Genomic DNA, 19,612 nt, shown 5'->3' with positions numbered 1-19,612 from the left:
AATCTTAACAGACCCATCACAAGCATGGAAATTGAAACTGTAATCAAAAATCTTCCAGCAAACAAAAGCCCTGGTCCAGACGGCTTCACAGCTGAATTCTACCAAAAATTTGGAGAAGAGCTAACACCTATCCTGCTCAAACTCTTCCAGAAAATTGCAGAGGAAGGTAAACTTCCAAACTCATTCTATGAGGCCACCATCACCCTACTACCAAAACCTGACAAAGATCCCACAAAAAAAGAAAACTACAGGCCAATATCACTGATGAACATAGATGCAAAAATCCTTAACAAAATTCTAGCAATCAGAATCCAACAACACATTAAAAAGATCATACACCATGATCAAGTGGGCTTTATCCCAGGGATGCAAGGATTCTTCAATATCCACAAATCAATCAATGTAATACACCACATTAACAAATTAAAAAATAAAAACCATATGATTATCTCAATAGATGCAGAGAAAGCCTTTGACAAAATTCAACATCCATTTATGATAAAAACTCTCCAGAAAGCAGGAATAGAAGGAACATACCTCAACATAATAAAAGCTATATATGACAAACCCACTGCAAACATTATCCTCAATGGTGAAAAATTGAAAGCATTTCCTCTAAAGTCAGGAACAAGACAAGGGTGCCCACTTTCACCATTACTATTCAACATAGTTTTGGAAGTTTTGGCCACAGCAATCAGAGCAGAAAAAGAAATAAAAGGAATCCAAATTGGAAAAGAAGAAGTAAAACTCTCACTATTTGCAGATGACATGATCCTCTACATAGAAAACCCTAAAGAGTCCACCAGAAAATTACTAGAAATAATCAATGACTACAGTAAAGTTGCAGGATATAAAATCAACACACAGAAATCCCTGGCATTCCTATACACTAATAATGAGAAAACAGAAAGAGAAATTAAGGAAACAATTCCATTCACCATTGCAACGGAAAGAATAAAATACTTAGGAATATATCTACCTAAAGAAACTAAAGACCTATATATAGAAAACTATAAAACACTGGTGAAAGAAATCAAAGAGGACACTAATAGATGGAGAAATATACCATGTTCATGGATTGGAAGAATCAATATAGTGAAAATGAGTATACTACCCAAAGCAATTTATAGATTCAACGCAATCCCTATCAAGCTACCAACAGTATTCTTCACAGAGCTAGAACAAATAATTTCACAATTTGTATGGAAATACAAAAAACCTCGAATAGCCAAAGCGATCTTGAGAAAGAAGAATGGAACTGGAGGAATCAACCTACCTGACTTCAGGCTCTACTACAAAGCCACAGTTATCAAGACAGTATGGTACTGGCACAAAGACAGAAATATTGATCAATGGAATAAAATAGAAAGCCCAGAGATAAATCCACGCACATATGGACACCTTATCTTCGACAAAGGAGGCAAGAATATACAATGGATTAAAGACAATCTCTTTAACAAGTGGTGCTGGGAAATCTGGTCAACCACTTGTAAAAGAATGAAACTGGACCACTTTCTATCACCATACACAAAAATAAACTCAAAATGGATTAAAGATCTAAACGTAAGACCAGAAACTATAAAACTCCTAGAGGAGAACATAGGCAAAACACTCTCCGACATACATCACAGCAGGATCCTCTATGACCCACCTCCCAGAATATTGGAAATAAAAGCAAAAATAAACAAATGGGACCTAATTAACCTGAAAAGCTTCTGCACATCAAAGGAAACTATTAGCAAGGTGAAAAGACAGCCTTCAGAATGGGAGAAAATAATAGCAAATGAAGCAACCGACAAACAACTAATCTCAAAAATATACAAGCAACTCCTACAGCTCAACTACAGAAAAATAAACGACCCAATCAAAAAATGGGCCAAAGAACTAAATAGACATTTCTCCAAAAAAGACATACAGATGGCTAACAAACACATGAAAAGATGCTCAACATCACTCATTACCAGAGAAATGCAAATCAAAACCACTATGAGGTACCATTTCACACCAGTCAGAATGGCTGCGATCCAAAAGTCTACAAATAATAAATGCTGGAGAGGGTGTGGAGAAAAGGGAACCCTCTTACACTGTTGGTGGGAATGCAAACTAGTACAGCCACTATGGAGAACAGTGTGGAGATTCCTTAAAAAACTGGAAATAGAACTGCCTTATGATCCAGCAACCCCACTGCTGGGCATACACACTGAGGAAACCAGAAGGGAAAGAGACACGTGTACCCCAATGTTCATCGCAGCACTGTTTATAATAGCCAAGACATGGAAGCAACCTAGATGTCCATCAGCAGATGAATGGATAAGAAAGCTGTGGTACATATACACAATGGAGTATTACTCAGCCATTAAAAAGAATACATTTGAATCAGTTCTAATGAGGTGGATGAAACTGGAGCCTATTATACAGAGTGAAGTAAGCCAGAAGGAAAAACATAAATACAGTATACTAACGCACATATATGGAATTTAGAAAGATGGTAACAATAACCCAGTGTATGAGACAGCAAAAGAGACACTGATGTATAGAACAGTCTTATGGACTCTGTGGGGGAGGGAGAGGGTGGGAAGATTCGGGAGAATGGCAGTGAAACATGTAAAGTATAGTGTGGGAAGCAAGTTGCCAGTCCAGGTTCGATGCATGATGCTGGATGCTTGGGGCTGGTGCACTGGGACGGCCCGGAGGGATAGTGTGGGGAGGGAGGAGGGAGGGGGGTTCGGGATGGGGAACACATGTATACTTGTGGCAGATTCATTTTGATATTTGGCAAAACTAATACAATTATGTAAAGTTTAAAAATAAAATAAAATTGGAAGAAAAAAAAAAAAAAAAAAACAATGCTGTATGTCAGATCTAGCATCTGCCAGTTGTTCAGTATTTGACAGATCACTCACACTTTATAACCTTTTTTGGTAAGTGAACCATACAAAACAGAGATCATATCACAGCATCCTGGAACAAGTATATTAAATTCTATTTGTGCTTTAAAAGTTTCCATTTATTTTCCCTCCAGATATCTTTATAATTAAAATAATTGGAGAAAAGTGAAGTTTAATACATTGATCCCAAAGTATTTCTCTTGCCACCAATGAAGTTCCATCTCTTGAAAAAAAGAGCAAATGAGTGTTTGAGTAATACTGTGTTGGGGAGTGGGGGGGGTGTGCCATAAAAAAAAAAAACAAAAAAAAAAACAACTGGAAGTCAAGGTCCACTATTGACTTGTAACCTCCAAGGAAAACTGATTCTATAACAGAATATTTCATTTCCTATGCAGAGTTAGGAAAAAATAACTAAATAAAAGATATCTGAAGAAAAAAAATAAAAGTAAGTAAATTGAGACACAGGCAAAATAACTTTGAAAAGCTTTGTCTTCACACAAGGTATTGTTGTTTTATTTAAAGGGTAACACCAATAAATATTTCCTGACGCAAGAATTTTGATGCACTATCAGAAATAACTCATTTTAGAGCAAGGGCACTGGTAACTCCCTCTAAATTCATTATGAGGATTATGAATATTTTTATTAGTCAAGATTGGTGGGTGGGGGGAAAGCAAGACTAAGCCTACTAATCTATTCACTAATTTTTCTCTTAGTGAGAGGCAGGGTTGAGTTTAGACAGGTGAGGGAAAGAGCACAGGTCCTAATGTTAAGGGTAGTTATGGAGTGATTCTCTAGCTGCAACTAGTTAAGATTAATATTTTAGGTCAGTTAAGCCTTTCCTTCCATGCTGTAATTCCTTATCCTTTCTGAAAACCAATTTACTAGCCTTCACTCAGAGGTGCATGCTCCCCCACAACAGGGCATCTGTGCATGTTTTCCTATTTTCAGAAGACTCTGTCTCCCCACCTGTAAATATTGCCTCAGTCTCCCAACTTTTCATTCCTATCTCATCATTCAAATGGCTTCCTCAGGGAATGCATACCTATTCACCAGATGAGGTCAACACTTCAAACTGAGATCTCACAGAAGTAAGTGTATCTCCTTATCTTGTGATCGTATTTTGTCTTCATGGTTATTTGATGAATGAATTAACCAACAGATAAATGAACACTTAACCAAAAAGTACTCGAGTCAGTTGACAAATATTTGTGATGGTTCTGTCCTTAAACATGGAAAACCCCAAGTTGACATAGCTTGCATTATGACCATCTTCCTTTTACTTTAAACTATCCATGGTTAGAAAATGTTTATTCAAATTAACCAAACCATTCATTTGAGAGGTGTTTTTCTTACAATAGAACTTCATCAATTTGGCATTTCAAAGGAGAACATTTGTTCTACTTAAATATTTCTGGAATGCTAACACTTTCAACAATCTGTCCTCAGAGAATGTAATTAATTGGGCACATTTAATTACGGCACATGTAGTAATTTTAGTATTGGGTCTGGATAGTATTTTACAAACACTATTGTCTAGTTTTGACAAGAATGTTGGCCTGAAGGCCAGATCTCATGGCCTAAGGGTTAGAATGTTGTCAAAGGACACAGTAGAGACAGTTGTGAGTTCAGTGGGGGAATAACTTAGTGTCTCTATCAAGTATGGAAAGTCCCCTTTAAGGTGAAATCACTGATGATTTGGGTTTAGCAGTCAATGATCTGGATTCCCTTTCTTGTATTGAGTCTGAAACAAGAATCTTAGTGACCTTGACATCTGAATGCATGGAGTCATGGATTTGTTACACAGCCACCTAAGGCTCTCACTGCCTGAATCCAGCAGACAGCCTAATTAAACAGCAAGAGTTCCTGGAGGGGAATGTTAATGAGTCTACTTGGCAGCCAACAGTCTGTTCCCCAGATGGTGCAAGGGTTATAAATTGTCAGTAGGGTAAGAGTAGTGAAGGAAGTCAGGGAAAATACAGAAAGACTCCTACACTACTGGAATTTTCTGAGATATTAGTCCCACCATGAAAATATTTGGAGATTCAGTGGCGGGGTAGAAGTACCAGCATATTCTGTTTACTTTGAACTGTAGGAACACATCAAAGTTGCATTGGCTTTTCAAATAAACGTCATTCTGTTAAACTGAATATTGGGGTTGTTAATTCAAGCACTTTCATCAGGATGATAATGACTGTAAAAGCATGACAATATCATTAAAGCTTGACCAGTTTCATAGGTAGTATTTATTATTTTCTGCCTTTTTATTTTTCCTAATGGATGGAATCTGGAGCATGCAAGCCCTTGCCTAATTAGGGCATTTTTGAATGAGTAATATCTTAGGAAGAAATAATTTTCCATGACCTTAAAGTCACGCCCTCACTATTCTAAAGTAACCAGTGTCAAAGCAACCTCTATTAAGAATGAAAACACCTCTTTTCCTTTTATCAAGCTTTCTCTTCAGCTTATCTTTAATTATGTTTTAGAGCCAAATGAATATGTGAAAGCTAGGGTGAAGTTTAACCTTCACTGTATTTCAAAAGTCAATTCCAAGAACCACCAGTTTTAAAATCTAGGGGGATTCCAATAATTTTTGACTCTTAGTGTCCATAAGTGTCCATTTATGCAACCTTTTTTTTCCATTAGTATGTCTAGTTTCTAAAAGGAACGTAACAACAATAACAACAAAAATGTCACCTCTATGATTAGATTCTGTTATGTAAGACTGAGATGACCAGAGTGTGAGTCTTTCCTCTGACCTTGGAGAAGTAACCTGTTGTATTAACTGCCTATGAAGAGGGCCATGGGGCAGAGAACTACAGATAATCTCTAGGAGCTGACTGCATTTGTATAGCTACAGGAATTGGATTCCTCCAATAATCAACTCTCAGCTCAGTTCAGTTCAGTCCACTTCAGTCACTCAGTCATGTCCAACTCTTTGTGAACCCATGAACCGCAGCACACCAGGCCTCCCTGTCCGTCACCTACTCCCGGAGTCCACCCAAACCCATGCCCATTGAGTTTGTGATGTCATCCAACCATCTCATCCTCTGTCATCCCCCTCTCTTCCCACCTTTAATCTTTCCCAACATCAGGGTCTTTTCAAATGAATCAGCTCTTCGCATCAGGTGGCCAGAATATTGGAGTTTCAGCTTGAACATCTGTCCTTCTAATGAACACCCAGGACTGATCTTCAGCGCTCAGCTTTCTTTATAGTCCAACTCTCACATCCATACATAACTACTGGAAAAACTATAGCTTTGCTAGATGGACCTTTGTTGACAAAGCAATGTCTCTGCTTTTTAATATGCTGTCTAGGTTGGTCATAACTTTCCTTCCAAGGAGTAAGCGTCTTTTAATTTCATGGCTGCAGTCACCATCTGCAGTGATTTTGGGGCCCAGAAAAATAAAGTCAGCCACTGTTTCCACTGTTTCCACATCTATTTCCCATGAAGTGATGGGACCGGATGCCATGATCTTTGTTTGCTGAATGTTGAGCTTTAAGCCAACTTTTTCACTCTCCTCTTTCACTTTCCTTAAGAGGCTCTTTACTACTTCTTCACTTTCTGCCATAAGGGTGGTATTATCTGCATATCTGAGGTTATTGATATTTCTCCCAACAATCTTGATTCCAGCTTGTGATTCATCCAGCCCAGCATTTCTCATGATGTACTCTGCCTATAAGTAAAATAAGCAGATGACAATATACAGCCTAGACACACTCCTTTTCCTATTTGGAACCAGTCTGTTTTTCCATGTCCAGTTCTAACTATTGCTTCCTGACCTGCATACAGGTTTCTCAAGAGGCAGGTCAGGTGGTCTGGTATTCCAATCTCTTTCAGAATTTTCCACAATTTATTGTGATCCACACAGTCAAAGGCTTTGGCATAGTCAATAAAGCAGAAATAGATGTTTTTTTTGAACTCTCTTGCTTTTTCCATGATCCAGAGTTTGTTGGCAATTTGATCTCTGGTTCCTCTGCCTTTTATAAAGCCAGCTTAAACCTCTGGAAGTTCACAGTTCACATATTGCTGAAGCCTGGCTTGGAGAATTTTGAGCATTACTTTGCTAGTGTGTGAGATGAGTGCAATTGTGTGGTAGTTTGAGCATTCTTTGGCATTGCCTTTCTTTGGGATTGGAATGAAAACTGACCTTTTCCAGTCCGGTGGCCACCTCTGAATTTCCAAATTTGCTGACATATTGAGTGTAGCACTTTCACAGCATCATTTTTAGGATCTGAAATAGCTCAACTGGAATTCCATCACCTCCACTAGCTTTGTTCGTAGTGATGCTTCCTAAAGCCCACCTGACTTCACATTCCAAGATATCTGGCTGTAGGTGAGTCACCATCATGATTATCTGGATCATGAAGATCTTTTTTGAATAGTTCTTCTGTATTCTTGCCACCTCTTCTTAATATTTTCTGCTTCTGTTAGGTCCATACCATTTCTGTCTTTTATTGAGCCCATCTTTGCATAAAATGTTAACATGGTATCTCAAATTTTCTTGAAGAGATCTCTAGTCTTTCCTATTCTATTGTTTTCCTCTATTTCTTTGCACTGATTGCTGAGGAAGGCTTTCTTATCTCTCTTTGCTATTCTTTGGAACTCTACATTCAAATGGGTATATTTTTCCTTTTCTCTTTTGCTTTTCGCTTCTCTTCTTTTCACAGCTATTTGTAAGGCCTTGCCAGAGAGCCATTTTGCTTTTTTGCATTTCTTTTTCTTGGGGATGGTCTTGATCCCTGTCTCCTGTCCAATGTTACAAACCTCCGTCCATAGTTCATCAGGCACTCTGTCTGTCAGATCCAGTCCCTTAAATCTAGTTCTCACTTCCACTGTATAATCATAAGGGATTTGATTTAGGCCATACCTAAATGGTCTAGTGGTTTCCCCCACTTTCTTCAATTTAAGTCTGAATTTGGCAATAAGGAGTTCATGATATCAACAACAGTCAGCTCCTGGTCTTGTTTTTGCTGACCTTATAGAGCTTCTCCACCTTTGGCTGCAAAGAATATAATCAGTCTGATTTTGGTGTTGACCCTCTGGTGATGTCCATGTATAGAATCTTCTCTTATGTTGTTGGAAGACAGTGTTTGCTATGACCAGTGCATTCTCTTGGCAAAACTCTATTAGCCTTTGCCCTGTTTCATTCTGTACTCCAAGGCCAAATTTTCTTGTTACTCCAGCTATTTCTTGACTTCCTTCTTTTGCATTCCTTTCCCCTAGAATGAAAAGGACATCTTTTGGGGGTGTTAGTTCTAAAAGGTGTTGTAGGTCTTCTCAAAAATCTTCATTTTTGATATTGCATCCAAGTCTGCATTTCAGACTCTTTTATTGACTATGATGGCTACTTTATTTCTTCTAAGGGATTCTAGATATAATGGTCATCTGAGTTAAATTCACCCATTCCAGTCCACCTTAGTACGCTGATACCAGAATGTCGACGTTCACTCTTGCCATCTCCTGTTTGACCACTTCCAATTTGCCTTGATTCATGGACCTAACATTCCAGGTTCTTATGCAATATTGCTCTTTACAGCATCAGACCTTGCTTCTATCACCAGTCACATCCACAACTGGGCAATGTTTTTGCTTTGGTTTGTTTTGCTAACCACCTCTAAAGGAACACAAACTCCAGAAAGAAATGCAGCCTGGCTAATCTTGACAGTGGTCTTTTAAAACCCAGAGCCATGGACTCTGCTAAGCAACACCTGAACCCCTGACTCATGAAAACCAAGATAATTTTGTATTAAGCCCATATGTTGTGATAATTTGCTGTGTGGCAATATAAAATATATCATTGAAGAATTTTTCATTTTGACCATATGGTGGCTACTTTTATGTGTCAACTTGACTGAGCTTCAGGGTGCTAAGATATTTGATCAAACATTATCCTGTTTTCATAAGGATGTTTCTGGGTAAGATGAATATTTAAATATGTAGACTGAGTAAAGCACATTGCGCTCTCTAAAGTGAGCAGGACTCATCCAAACAGCTAAAGGTCTGAAAAGAACAGTAATGTTGACATCTCCCAAGTAAGAAATAATTATTCCTCCCTGATACTCTTTGAAGTTGGACATGAGCTTTTCTTTTGCCTTTGGACTTAAACTGAAATAGAGGCTCTTCCTGGTGCTTGACCTGCCAACTTTTGAACTGACCTACATTGTCAGCTTGCTCACTTACCCTGAAGATCTTGGGATGTGCCAGCCTCCATAATCATATGAACCAATTCCTTCTAATACACACATACATACACACACACACACGAACTCACTCTATTGTTTTTGTTTCTCTAGAGAACCTTGACTAATACAGGCCATAGTCACAAGTGAAAAGAACTGCCAAATCTTAGAGATGGAGGGAACTGTAAACATCAGTTTGAGAAATTTCCATCCTCAATCTGCAGACTCTATGGACTGTTGACTCATTTTAATTTAACAAAAGCACAAGTTTACAGCCCTGATTTCTTAGCAAATACTTTAGAACTGACCCAAAAACTGTTTTCCTCACAGGTGCTAGTTCTATTAGCCCATAGTAAGTATTAATATATTTCCTCTTTCAAAGATTTGGATAACTGTTTGGCCTCCTCTAATAAATCTTATCTTATCCAAATGAAACAGCCCTACCTCTTTAGTTCTTTCCTGCATGACATAATTTCAGAACAACTCACATTCTCTCCACATATTTCTGAAGGTACATTAAGTCTTCTATGCACTCAGAACTAAAAACAACATTCTCAACTAACTATGGTTATAATAAAATATAATGGTATTATTAACTCCTTTCAACTATTTCTAGTATGTTAAAGAGACTTGGTTTATATACTATTCAATTGTGGCTCATATTACAGATTAGTTTAACTCTTGTCTTATTATAAAGCCCAGAAAACTAAGCACTTAATATCTCAGCCTCCCTTGCAGCTAGGAGACATTAAGTAATACCATGCTAGCTAATGAAGTATTTATAAAGAGATGTCTACTCAATAAAATGGTTAAACTTCATCAAGAAAAAAATATTGCTTTTCCTTTCTTCCTGCCTGTAAGGCAATCATGATACATGGAAGTTTAGCAGTTATCTTGTGACTACAGGACCACAAACACAAACAGAGAGGAAAGACAAATAATGAAGTCTCTGATGAGAGCATAAGCAGTTCCATCAACTCTGGACTACACAGTTTCTATCTTCTGGTTGTATGAGAAAAATCAACTTTTATGTTTAAAACGACTTTAACTGGGTTTTATGTTACTTGTAGCTGAATGCATTCTAAACTGCCACTGTTTTTGTTGTTGTTACTTGTTTGTTTTTTTAAACAGAAACTAAAGCTTGGGAAGCTAAAGAGTTTGCCAAAGGCCACATATCTAGTAGAAGAACCATAAACTCCCTAGCTCAGCTTTCTTGCCACCATATGGTTCTGCCATTTTACATAATGTTGCCACTCTAAAGGTGTAATATGAATGCTTTATTTTACATATATCACAAAGACGATCTCAATGTTAACACTAGGATATGACTAAGAAATATACACTCTGGCACATAAGATGGTCTACAAATTAATATAGAAACAATTCTTGGTCACAAATATATTTCAAGACACTCAAGTGAAAGATTCAATTATTATCATAAAATTCAATCCAATAAATAAAAACCAAAGTGACCCAGAAATGATTCTTGAGAACTGCTACTCCAGTCTAATCAGAACCGTCATTTTTTCCTCTTTCCATTAAATTGCATACTTTGGCTCTTACATAAAAGTGGACTTATAAGTTAAGTATCTATTTCAATGATAATCCTGAATGAACAATTTTAAGTTTACCACAGAAAGCACACTGAAAATATATTATCTCATGACTATGAAACAAAAAAAAAAATCTTTGGGGGCCCTTCTCAACTATTTTTTTTTCTTTTGAAAATGCAGTGAAGAACAATTTTTGCTTTGTTCTACATAGCCATTTTCTCTGTCTCTACAATAGGCATATACTTACCAATTTAACTTTAAAAGACACTTTCCTGGCAGATAATCCCTAGTTTGAACAAAAATCCTTCACCTGACATTTTTTGCCATTTTAGAAGAAGGGAAAAAACAAACCTCACACACAATGTATATTTTCAAACTTTATTTGAAGTCAAATAAAATGTAATTGAAGGCTCTACTCTTATTTCCAACTTATCAAAAACCACATGAATTAAAGTACAAATCCCACCACCAAAGACATAGTAAAAGGTTGGAAGAATATTCTAAAGGTCACATTATCTTAATGAAGTGCCACTTCCTGACAACATGGCCATGATATTGGAGTAATATACTCCATTTAGTGGGAAATGCTCTGTGAAATCCATGCCCTCTGCACTCTAAACAAAGACATCAGTAATTTTCTTAAAAGGTCACACACAAAAGTGTTATTTAAAACTTGGCATTTGCCAGTTGTGAATATATGAAAAATGAATATCAGATATAGGAACTGGGATAAACTGTTTGTAAAATGCCAGGGCTTTTCACCTATGCTTTAAATATATAAAATTTTGTCAGATAATTTAATTCTTTGATATAATTTTATTGAAATATTAAAGGGAAAATTATATTGAAAATTTTAATAAGATTACATCTAAAACATCTGAAACTGAAACTGTTAGTCACTCAGTCGTGTCTGACTCTTTGCGACCCCATGAGCCTGCCAGGCTCCTCTGTCCATGGGATTTCCCAGGCAAGAATACTGGAGTAGGCTGCCCTTTCCTTCTCCAGGGTACCTTCCCTACCCAGGGATTGAACTTGTGTCTCCTGCTCAGATTCCTTACCGTCTGAAGAACCAGGGAAGCCTCTGACTTACTCAAACTTGAAAGTGAGTTTGAGTAAACTGACAAAGTTTATTTCAATTCAATTCAGTCGCTCAGTTGTGTCCGACTCTTTGCGACCCCATGAACTGCAGCACTCCAGGCCTCCCTGTCCATCACCAACTCCTGGAGTCCACCCAAACCCATGTCCATCGAGTCAGTGATGCTATCCAACCATCTCATCCTCTGTCATCCCCTTCTCCTCTTGCCCTCAGTCTTTCCCAGCATCAGGGTCTTTTCAAATGAGTCAGCTCTTCGCATGAGGTGGCCAAAGTATTGGAGTTTCAGCTTCAGCATCAGTCCTTCCAATGAACACCCAGGACTGGTCTCCTTTAGGATGGACTGGTTGGATCTCCTTGCAGTCCAAGGGACTCTTAAGAATCTTCTCCAACACCACAGTTCAAAAGCATCAATTCTGCACTCAGCTTTCTTTATAGTCCAACTCTCACATCTATACATGACCACTGGAAATACCATAGCCTTGACTAGACAGACCTTTGTTGGCAAAGTGATGTCTCTGCTTTTTAAAATGCTGTCCAGGTTGGTCATAACTTTCCTTCCAAGGAGCAAGCATGTTTTAATTTCATTGCTGCAATCACCATCTGCAGTAATTTTGGAGCCCAGAAAAGGTCGCATTTGTTTTATTTTAGATTTTTTAGGGAAGAAGTTGCATATTTATATATATATACCACAACTTTAAGTATATTCTCAATAAATATTTAAAGAATGAAATTATTATATACTTGTCAACTCAAGAAGAAAAACCTAGCAACTTTATTTATCAAAATCCCTGAGTGAACAACAATCATTATCACACTGCTAAAAGAAATACCTATTCTATTTCATTTTCATAAAATTTACTCAGCATGAGTGGATATGGAGGTTAAAACAGTTATGTTATTTTTTTTAATTTTTGTAGAATTATAGAAATACCATGGTTAAATAAATTTGTGATAATATGAAAAAGGTAGTATTTTAAAACTAGAAAGATAAGACATTTAATAAGTAAAAGCTGGAAAACTGGTTAATAACATCAGAAACAAAGCCATCATCTTAAACATTTACTATAAAATAATAAAAATAAATCTCAGCTGGATTTTAAACATTTTGCACATATTACAGAAAAATTTTTGAAATTACCCAGAAGAAAAATAAGGAATATGTATATATACACACACACGCACATACACACACACATATATATACACACACACACATACACAGAAGACAAAAATGCATATTAAAAATGGATAGATCCGGCAAATCAAAATTTAAATTTTCTACATGCATAAAAAGTAACAAAAATCAAAAAGAATAAATATTTATAGTACACTCAATGAACAAAAGATTAAGATTATGGATGGTGCAGGGAGGGAGGAGGGTTCAGGATGGGGAACATGTGTATACCTGTGGCGGATTCATGTTGATAATAGGCAAAACCAATACAATATTGTAAAGTTAAAAAATAAAATTAAATAAAAAAAAAGAATGTCTATAAAATAGAAAAAAAAACTAAAATGATAGACAATTCACAAAACACAATTAGAAAATCTACTTATGGAAAATATTTCAATTTCACTAGTAACACATGAAAAGGAAACACAATGTTTTCAATGCTTCTTTGCTTTATCAAACGCAATAGAATTTTTAAGATGATTGATGATTTTTGGGTAAAGATGGAATAACAAACATATGCTTCTATAATCCCTTGTTTCTTAAAAACCCAGTGAACTTCCACAATAAATAAAATAATGATAACAATAAGAGAGAGGAACTGGGATAGCAATGATGAGTAAGAAATAAAAGCACCTATGGATCTGAAATCCTGCAGGTGCTGAGATACAATTGGATGGACAGAGGAAGAATATTTAGGAAATTAGGTTGCCAAATCCAGGCGGTATGCAAACATGGGGCCTGACTAAGAGGGGTGAGAAAAGCATCTCCAAGCTTAGAGTCAAGGAAAACCAAGAGTCAGTATGAACATAGCCTTACCCTAGTTAAAATTCTCCTTGAAACAGCTGAGGCAGCTGGGGGCTCTCCTTTCCCCAAAGGAGGAAACAGAGCAGCTGGTAATCTGGCTTTAGGCTCAAGTCAGGAATGCACTGTCAAAACAAGTATAGTTTCTATCTCTGTAGGTTTCTGCTGGGGATGATTGGAGCCTGAGAGGCAAAACTGAATATATAGAAGGTAACTCCACATTCTCTCCTGATGATCCTTCTTCCTGAGTGGCTCTGGTGATGAGCAAACTGAGCCTCTAAGAAGTTGACTGAAGGGGCTGCTTCCTCAAGGAGAGCCTGTGCACCAGTATTTTCCAGCCCTCTGTCAGACTGGGAAGGTGGGCACTCTGCTCCTTTCCCTCAGGTAACCCTGCAGGCCCCCAGGAGTGTTCCTGATCATTGCTCACAGTGAATTTACTGTGTGTTGAAACCTTCCTGGGTACCAAGCCTTGTGTCGAGAACTTTAAGAGTCTTTGTCTCTATCGAGCCCCTTCACGGCCCATTGAGGTCGATGCCATTAAGCCCCATTTAGTAGAGAAGGAAATGGTAACCCACTCCAGTATTCTTGCCTGGAGAATCCCATGGACAGAGGAGACTGGCAGGCTACAGTCCATGGGATTGCAAGAGTCAGACGTGACTTTGTGACTAAACCACCACCACCACCACCACCTCCACATTCCCAGAGGAGACACAGAGGAAAAGAGAACAAAGGTTGGGTGGCTCAGCCACTAAGGAGTCAAAGGAATGTCTTTCTTCTCAAACTTCAATGTACTTATGAATTGAATCTGGGCAGTTTTATAAAATACAGAGTCTGATTCCGTAGGTCCAGGCTAGGGTCAGAGATTCTGCATTTCCAGTGATCTCTCAGGGGATCCCCACAGTGCTGATCTTAATATTTCCTTCGAGTAGTATGACAAAAGGTTTTCATTCCCAGCATAAAACTTTCCATACCCTAGAAATTACAGAGATTCCTTTCAATTCCCCATCCCTGAGAAACTTGGGAAACTTTTTTTCCCTTTAGCACATTTTTAATTTGATGTCATTTAATGAGATTATTTTTAATCTATTGCATGAAAGTGAAAGTGTTAGTCACTCAGTCATGCCCAACTCTTTTACAACCCCATGGACTGTAGCCCATTAGGCTCCTCTGTCCATGGAATTCTCCAGGCAAGAATACTGGAATGGGTTGCCATTTCCTTTTCTGGAGGATCTTCCCAACCCAGGGATTGAGCCCAGGTCTCCTGCATTGCAAGCAGACTCTCTACTGACTGAGCCACCAAGGAAGACCTAATCTATTGTATATATTGGCATAAATCTCACATCCAGTTCTTTTTTTTTTTCCATTTCTACTTTAAATGGAATCTAAATACCACAGAGATTTGATAGTCATGATCACCCATTTAAAAATGAAAGAATTCTGTTTAACAGTCAGAAGCTATTTTTTTCATTAAAAACATTAATCTTTCCATTATACTTCTCCCATAGAATTTTTTTGAGCTATAATTTATACACCATAAAATTCACCTAAGTGAACAATTTAGAGTTTTTTTTTTTTCTCTTCTACCATAATCAAAGTTGAGCAATCCTCACAGAGCATTTTTAATCACTCCCAAAAGACCACCCCTCACCCATTAGCAGTTACTGCCCATCCATTTTTTCACTCTGTCTTTTAAAAAATATGTCATCCAGGACTAGAGATATTTTTTACTGTTTTCTTATCAGTTGGGATTTTATTTCTTTTTCTTGCCTAATTATTCTGGGTAGATCCTCCAGTACAATACTACACAGAATTTATGACAGTAGACATTCTGGTCTCTATCTGGATCTCAGGGGAATAGCATTTTAGTATGTCATCATTAAGTATGATGTTAGCTATGAGTTTTTAATAGATGGTCTTTACCAAGGAGAGGAAATTCCATTTCATTTCTAGTTTTTCAAATGTAGTTATCATGAAGGGTGTTGGATTTTATCAAATGCTTTTTTGAGATGACTTCTATTGAGAAAATCATGTGGTTTCTGTCTTTTATTCTATTAATGTGGTATATTATATTTATGCATTTATTACATTATTTTCAAATGTCAAACCTTATATTTCTTAGATGAAACCCAGTTGGTCATGGTGTATAATACTTCTTTATGTCACTGAATTTGGTTAGCATTTCATTGAGGATTTTTACACTTGTATTGATAAAGAATATTGATTTTCTTCTCTTTTGATGGCTTGTACTGGCTTTAGAATCAGGTGATAATGGCTCATAAAATGAGTTTGTAATTATTTCTCTACTTTGTAACTTTTGAAAGACTATGAAGGACTGGTGGTAATTTTTCTCTAAAGGACTGCTAGAATTCTCCAGTGAAGCCATATGGGCTCAGTCTTTTTTTTTTTTTTTTTTTTTTTGTGGGAAGTTTTTTTATTACTAACTCAATCTTTTCTTAAACATCTGTTCCAGTTTTCAGTTTCTTCTTCAGTCAGACCTAGTAGCTCATGTCTAAGAATTTATTTTTAGATATAGTTATCATAGAATTACCAAATAATTATTTTCATTTTTGTAATGCTTGTAGTAATAGCCCCTCTTTCATTCCTGATTTCCTGATTTCAGAATGATCCAAACCTTTTTTCTTTCCATGTCTTTTATCTTTTGTTGACAAAAGGTTATTTTAAATTGTATGATAATGGCAACTTTGGAAAGCTGGGTTTGTTGTTGATGCTGCTTAGTGACTTTCCTGAATTTATAAAGTCTGTGATCTTCATCATGTATATCCACAGAAGTTTCTTCTCATTTGGCTTAGTGGTTATCTAATAAATTATAAAGAGATTTCCTCAAATTCTTAGACCCAAGATCTCCAGACTAAGCCAAAAGGCCTTGTGTACATAATGGGTCATGCCTGTATCACTCAGGCAGGCAGTTTACAACACTGCCTTAATTTTCACTTCCTGTTTGTCCAGAAATTCAAAATCAGCCAGAGGTGAGATCTGACTCTTCTCAAGTCTTTCCTTGACACAGTTCTTTATATGTGAATGGACTTCTATATTCTCAGAAGTATGTCAGAGCTTCTCCAAGCCCCCAGTCAATAGACATCTCATTCCCCAGATTTATTTTTTAATTCTTTGGTCAGCTTCTTGTTTCCCCAACCCTTACGGTCTTCTTAGGCAGCTTTGGCGTTAAACAGTTGCTACCGATGGTTTCTCAATAGTCAACATTCCCAGAGAAAGGGCTGTTTGAACTGAGCAGGCTCTAAATGCAGTTGCCACTGCTGCTGCTGCTAAGTCGCTTTAGTCATGTCCGACTCTGTGCGACCCCACAGACGGCACCCTACCAGGCTCCCCCGTCCCTGGGATTCTCCAGCCAAGAACACTGGAGTGGGTTTCCATTTCCTTCTCCAATGCATGAAAGTGAAAGTGAAAGTGAAGTCACTCAGTCATGTCCGACTCTTAGCAGCCCCATGAACTGCAGCCTACCAGGCACCTCCACCCATAGGACTTTCCAGGCAAGAGTACTGGAGTGGGGTGCCATTGCCTTCTCCCTAAATGCAGTTAAATGATGGCTTATCTTGGTAATGTAAGTTTCCAAGGATGGCAAGAAAAGTCAAATAATGACCATCTTGAAATGGGAGCTTTGGGGAGCTTCAAAATAATTTTTTTTTTTTTCCAGCGACTGCTAGGCTACTGGTTTTCACTATGCTTGCAGGACTGGTGGCTTTCAAGGCTACAAAAACGCTGGGAAGAGCAGGTGGGGGTATAAATTGGCCAAGTCAAAATGCCACAGACTCCCTGTTATTAAAAGTCAGTTTTTCTAGAATAAATATCCCTTGAATTATTGCAAACTTTTAGATATTTTCAGAGCTCTGAAAAAGTTGATACTTTTTGGCACTGTTCTTATTGTTATTAATGAGAATTAATATTTTGGAGGTGCTGACTCCACTATTACCCTATACTAACTTTTCTTTTTTTTGGAGAAGAAATCCATAGTTGGTTCACCCATTGCCAGGGCTTTGGGGAAAGCTCCTTCACTATTTGGTTCAATCACTATCCATCTGAGACCTCTGTCCATAAATATTGGCACCATCATATTTATGAAGAAAATTATAAGTATGAAAAACTAATCTAAGATAAACAGAACTGGCTCCTGAAGAAACAAATATAATAGACAATGCTAATCAATTTGCTGCCCAAGGATAAATAACATCACTAGCATTTTATTATCAGTTTAGAATCTCAAGTTCCTACCTCAAGCTTACTAAATCTGCAGTTAAATGTATTCTCTAGGTGACATATGCACACTGAAGTTCAAGAAGCACTGACCTAGAGAACAGAAGATAATTCTTAAAAATCTCTGTAAAGTGTTTTGAAATACTGTTATGCTTCCCCACCTCTTCAAAGAACAGGATTGTAAAAATAAATCAGGCAGAGAACAAACATTAGATTCAGAAAACTTAAAGGTTTCCAAAGTTGAAAAAATTTAAAGGATAGATAAAACAATGAATGGGCAACACTTGAGTTTCTCTTATTTCAGTACATTTTGTGAAACAAACCACTAATTGCCTTTTGTTTGGGATTGTTTTTTTCAAGGATATTTGAATAGGATGAAGCCTTGGAAAGTAGTGGAAGTGTTTCTCTTTAGAGAATCAGTTTGCTAATCAGGGTCAGTTTGCTTATAGCCTTGGATGATAGAAACGGCATTTACCACTGGAGCAAAGGGCAGGCATGCTTCATGCTCTCTTTAAAAACTCAGTTCTTAAGCTCAGGATTTCTCTCATGTTTGAGCAGTCACCTCATGGGACTTAGGGGCAAGGGAACTGACGCAAATAGATTGCTGCTCCTTCCACCTATGATGCCATAGGTAATACATTTCTCAGTCTCTAACTGAGTCTCAGTTTTCTGTATCTGTGAAACTCTGAGAAGCTAACTTATGAGCCACAAGTAGGTAAAAATCCCCAAATGTATATATACATATATATATGTATATATATAAGTTTAAAAACTTGAGGATCCCAAAGACATGATAAAAATACTAGGAGATAACAAAGATAATGAAGAAGAACAGAAAAAAAAAAAATGAATAGAAATTTTCTTTAAAAAGGCATTTATAGCATGAGACAGTATACATGGAGAGTGCTATCAGTATGAAAGTTAAGAGTCAAACTTAGTTATAATGCAAAATTTTATAAGTTCAGATAAAAAATTCTAAAGATTTTTATAGAAAAACATATTTTCTACAAAGAAACAAGATCCAAACAACGATTAGAGGTGTTATCAGCCAAGTTTTATGTTAGAGGACAAAGTCTTCAGAGCTGGAACTGGATTGGAGAGGTAAAATACAAACTGAGCAATCTATAAATATCTAAAACATCAGCCTATTATGAAGGCAATATAAAATCATCTTCAAATATTTTTTTAAAAAAATTAGAAAGCTGACCCTGTGATTTTGTGACTAGAATCATTTAAGGAGAAATTCAACCAAAATAAAAATGAACTGTAAGAAAAAAGAACAATCTAGGCTATAAGAAGCAAGAACAACTGAGTAAGATTCAGGAGCAAAAAATGCTAAGGGGAAAAAAGAGAAAAAAAATGTTCAAAACATGTGAGACTTTGATATGTATAAGATTCTCTGCCAACATTTTCTTCTTTTTTTTTTTTTTAAAGGATCTAATAAACCTACATAGTACAACAGAAAATAGGAATTATATAAACATAGAATGTAAAGTTTATTAGTTTTCAACAGTTGAACATATAGTCTACCAATTGCACTTAAAAAATATTAAATGCTAGAAGCATGGCCTTCTAATTTTACACTAGGGAATTCTTAGAGACCAAAATACCTAAAGCTATCATAAAATGAGTAAGTTACTTTACAACTGTCAACAACCTACTTGTCACTTGGAATACCATCAGCAAC

The 19,612-nt window shown here is 36.9% G+C and overlaps 1 protein-coding gene and 1 non-coding gene across 11 annotated transcripts in view; one reads left to right on the top strand and one right to left on the bottom strand.

Annotated features, from left to right (window-relative positions):
* The window catches only part of NAALADL2 (N-acetylated alpha-linked acidic dipeptidase like 2), a 1,274,580-nt gene that overhangs the window by 908,361 nt on the left and 346,607 nt on the right, over positions 1 to 19,612 (bottom strand). The gene's annotated exons all lie outside the window — the stretch shown is intronic.
* LOC147379556 (small nucleolar RNA SNORD125) lies at positions 13,907 to 14,003 on the top strand. The gene has a single exon (XR_015135358.1). It is a non-coding gene; the product is annotated as a small nucleolar RNA SNORD125 (small nucleolar RNA).

The sequence above is a fragment of the Bos grunniens genome, chromosome 1 (genome assembly GCF_055505025.1).
Source record: "Bos grunniens cultivar Pamir isolate PY7600 chromosome 1, Bosgru_T2T1.0, whole genome shotgun sequence".
NCBI lineage: Eukaryota > Metazoa > Chordata > Mammalia > Artiodactyla > Bovidae > Bos > Bos grunniens.
The sequence above is the reverse complement of the archived record's forward strand: the minus strand, read 5'-3'. Positions and strand labels throughout refer to the sequence as shown.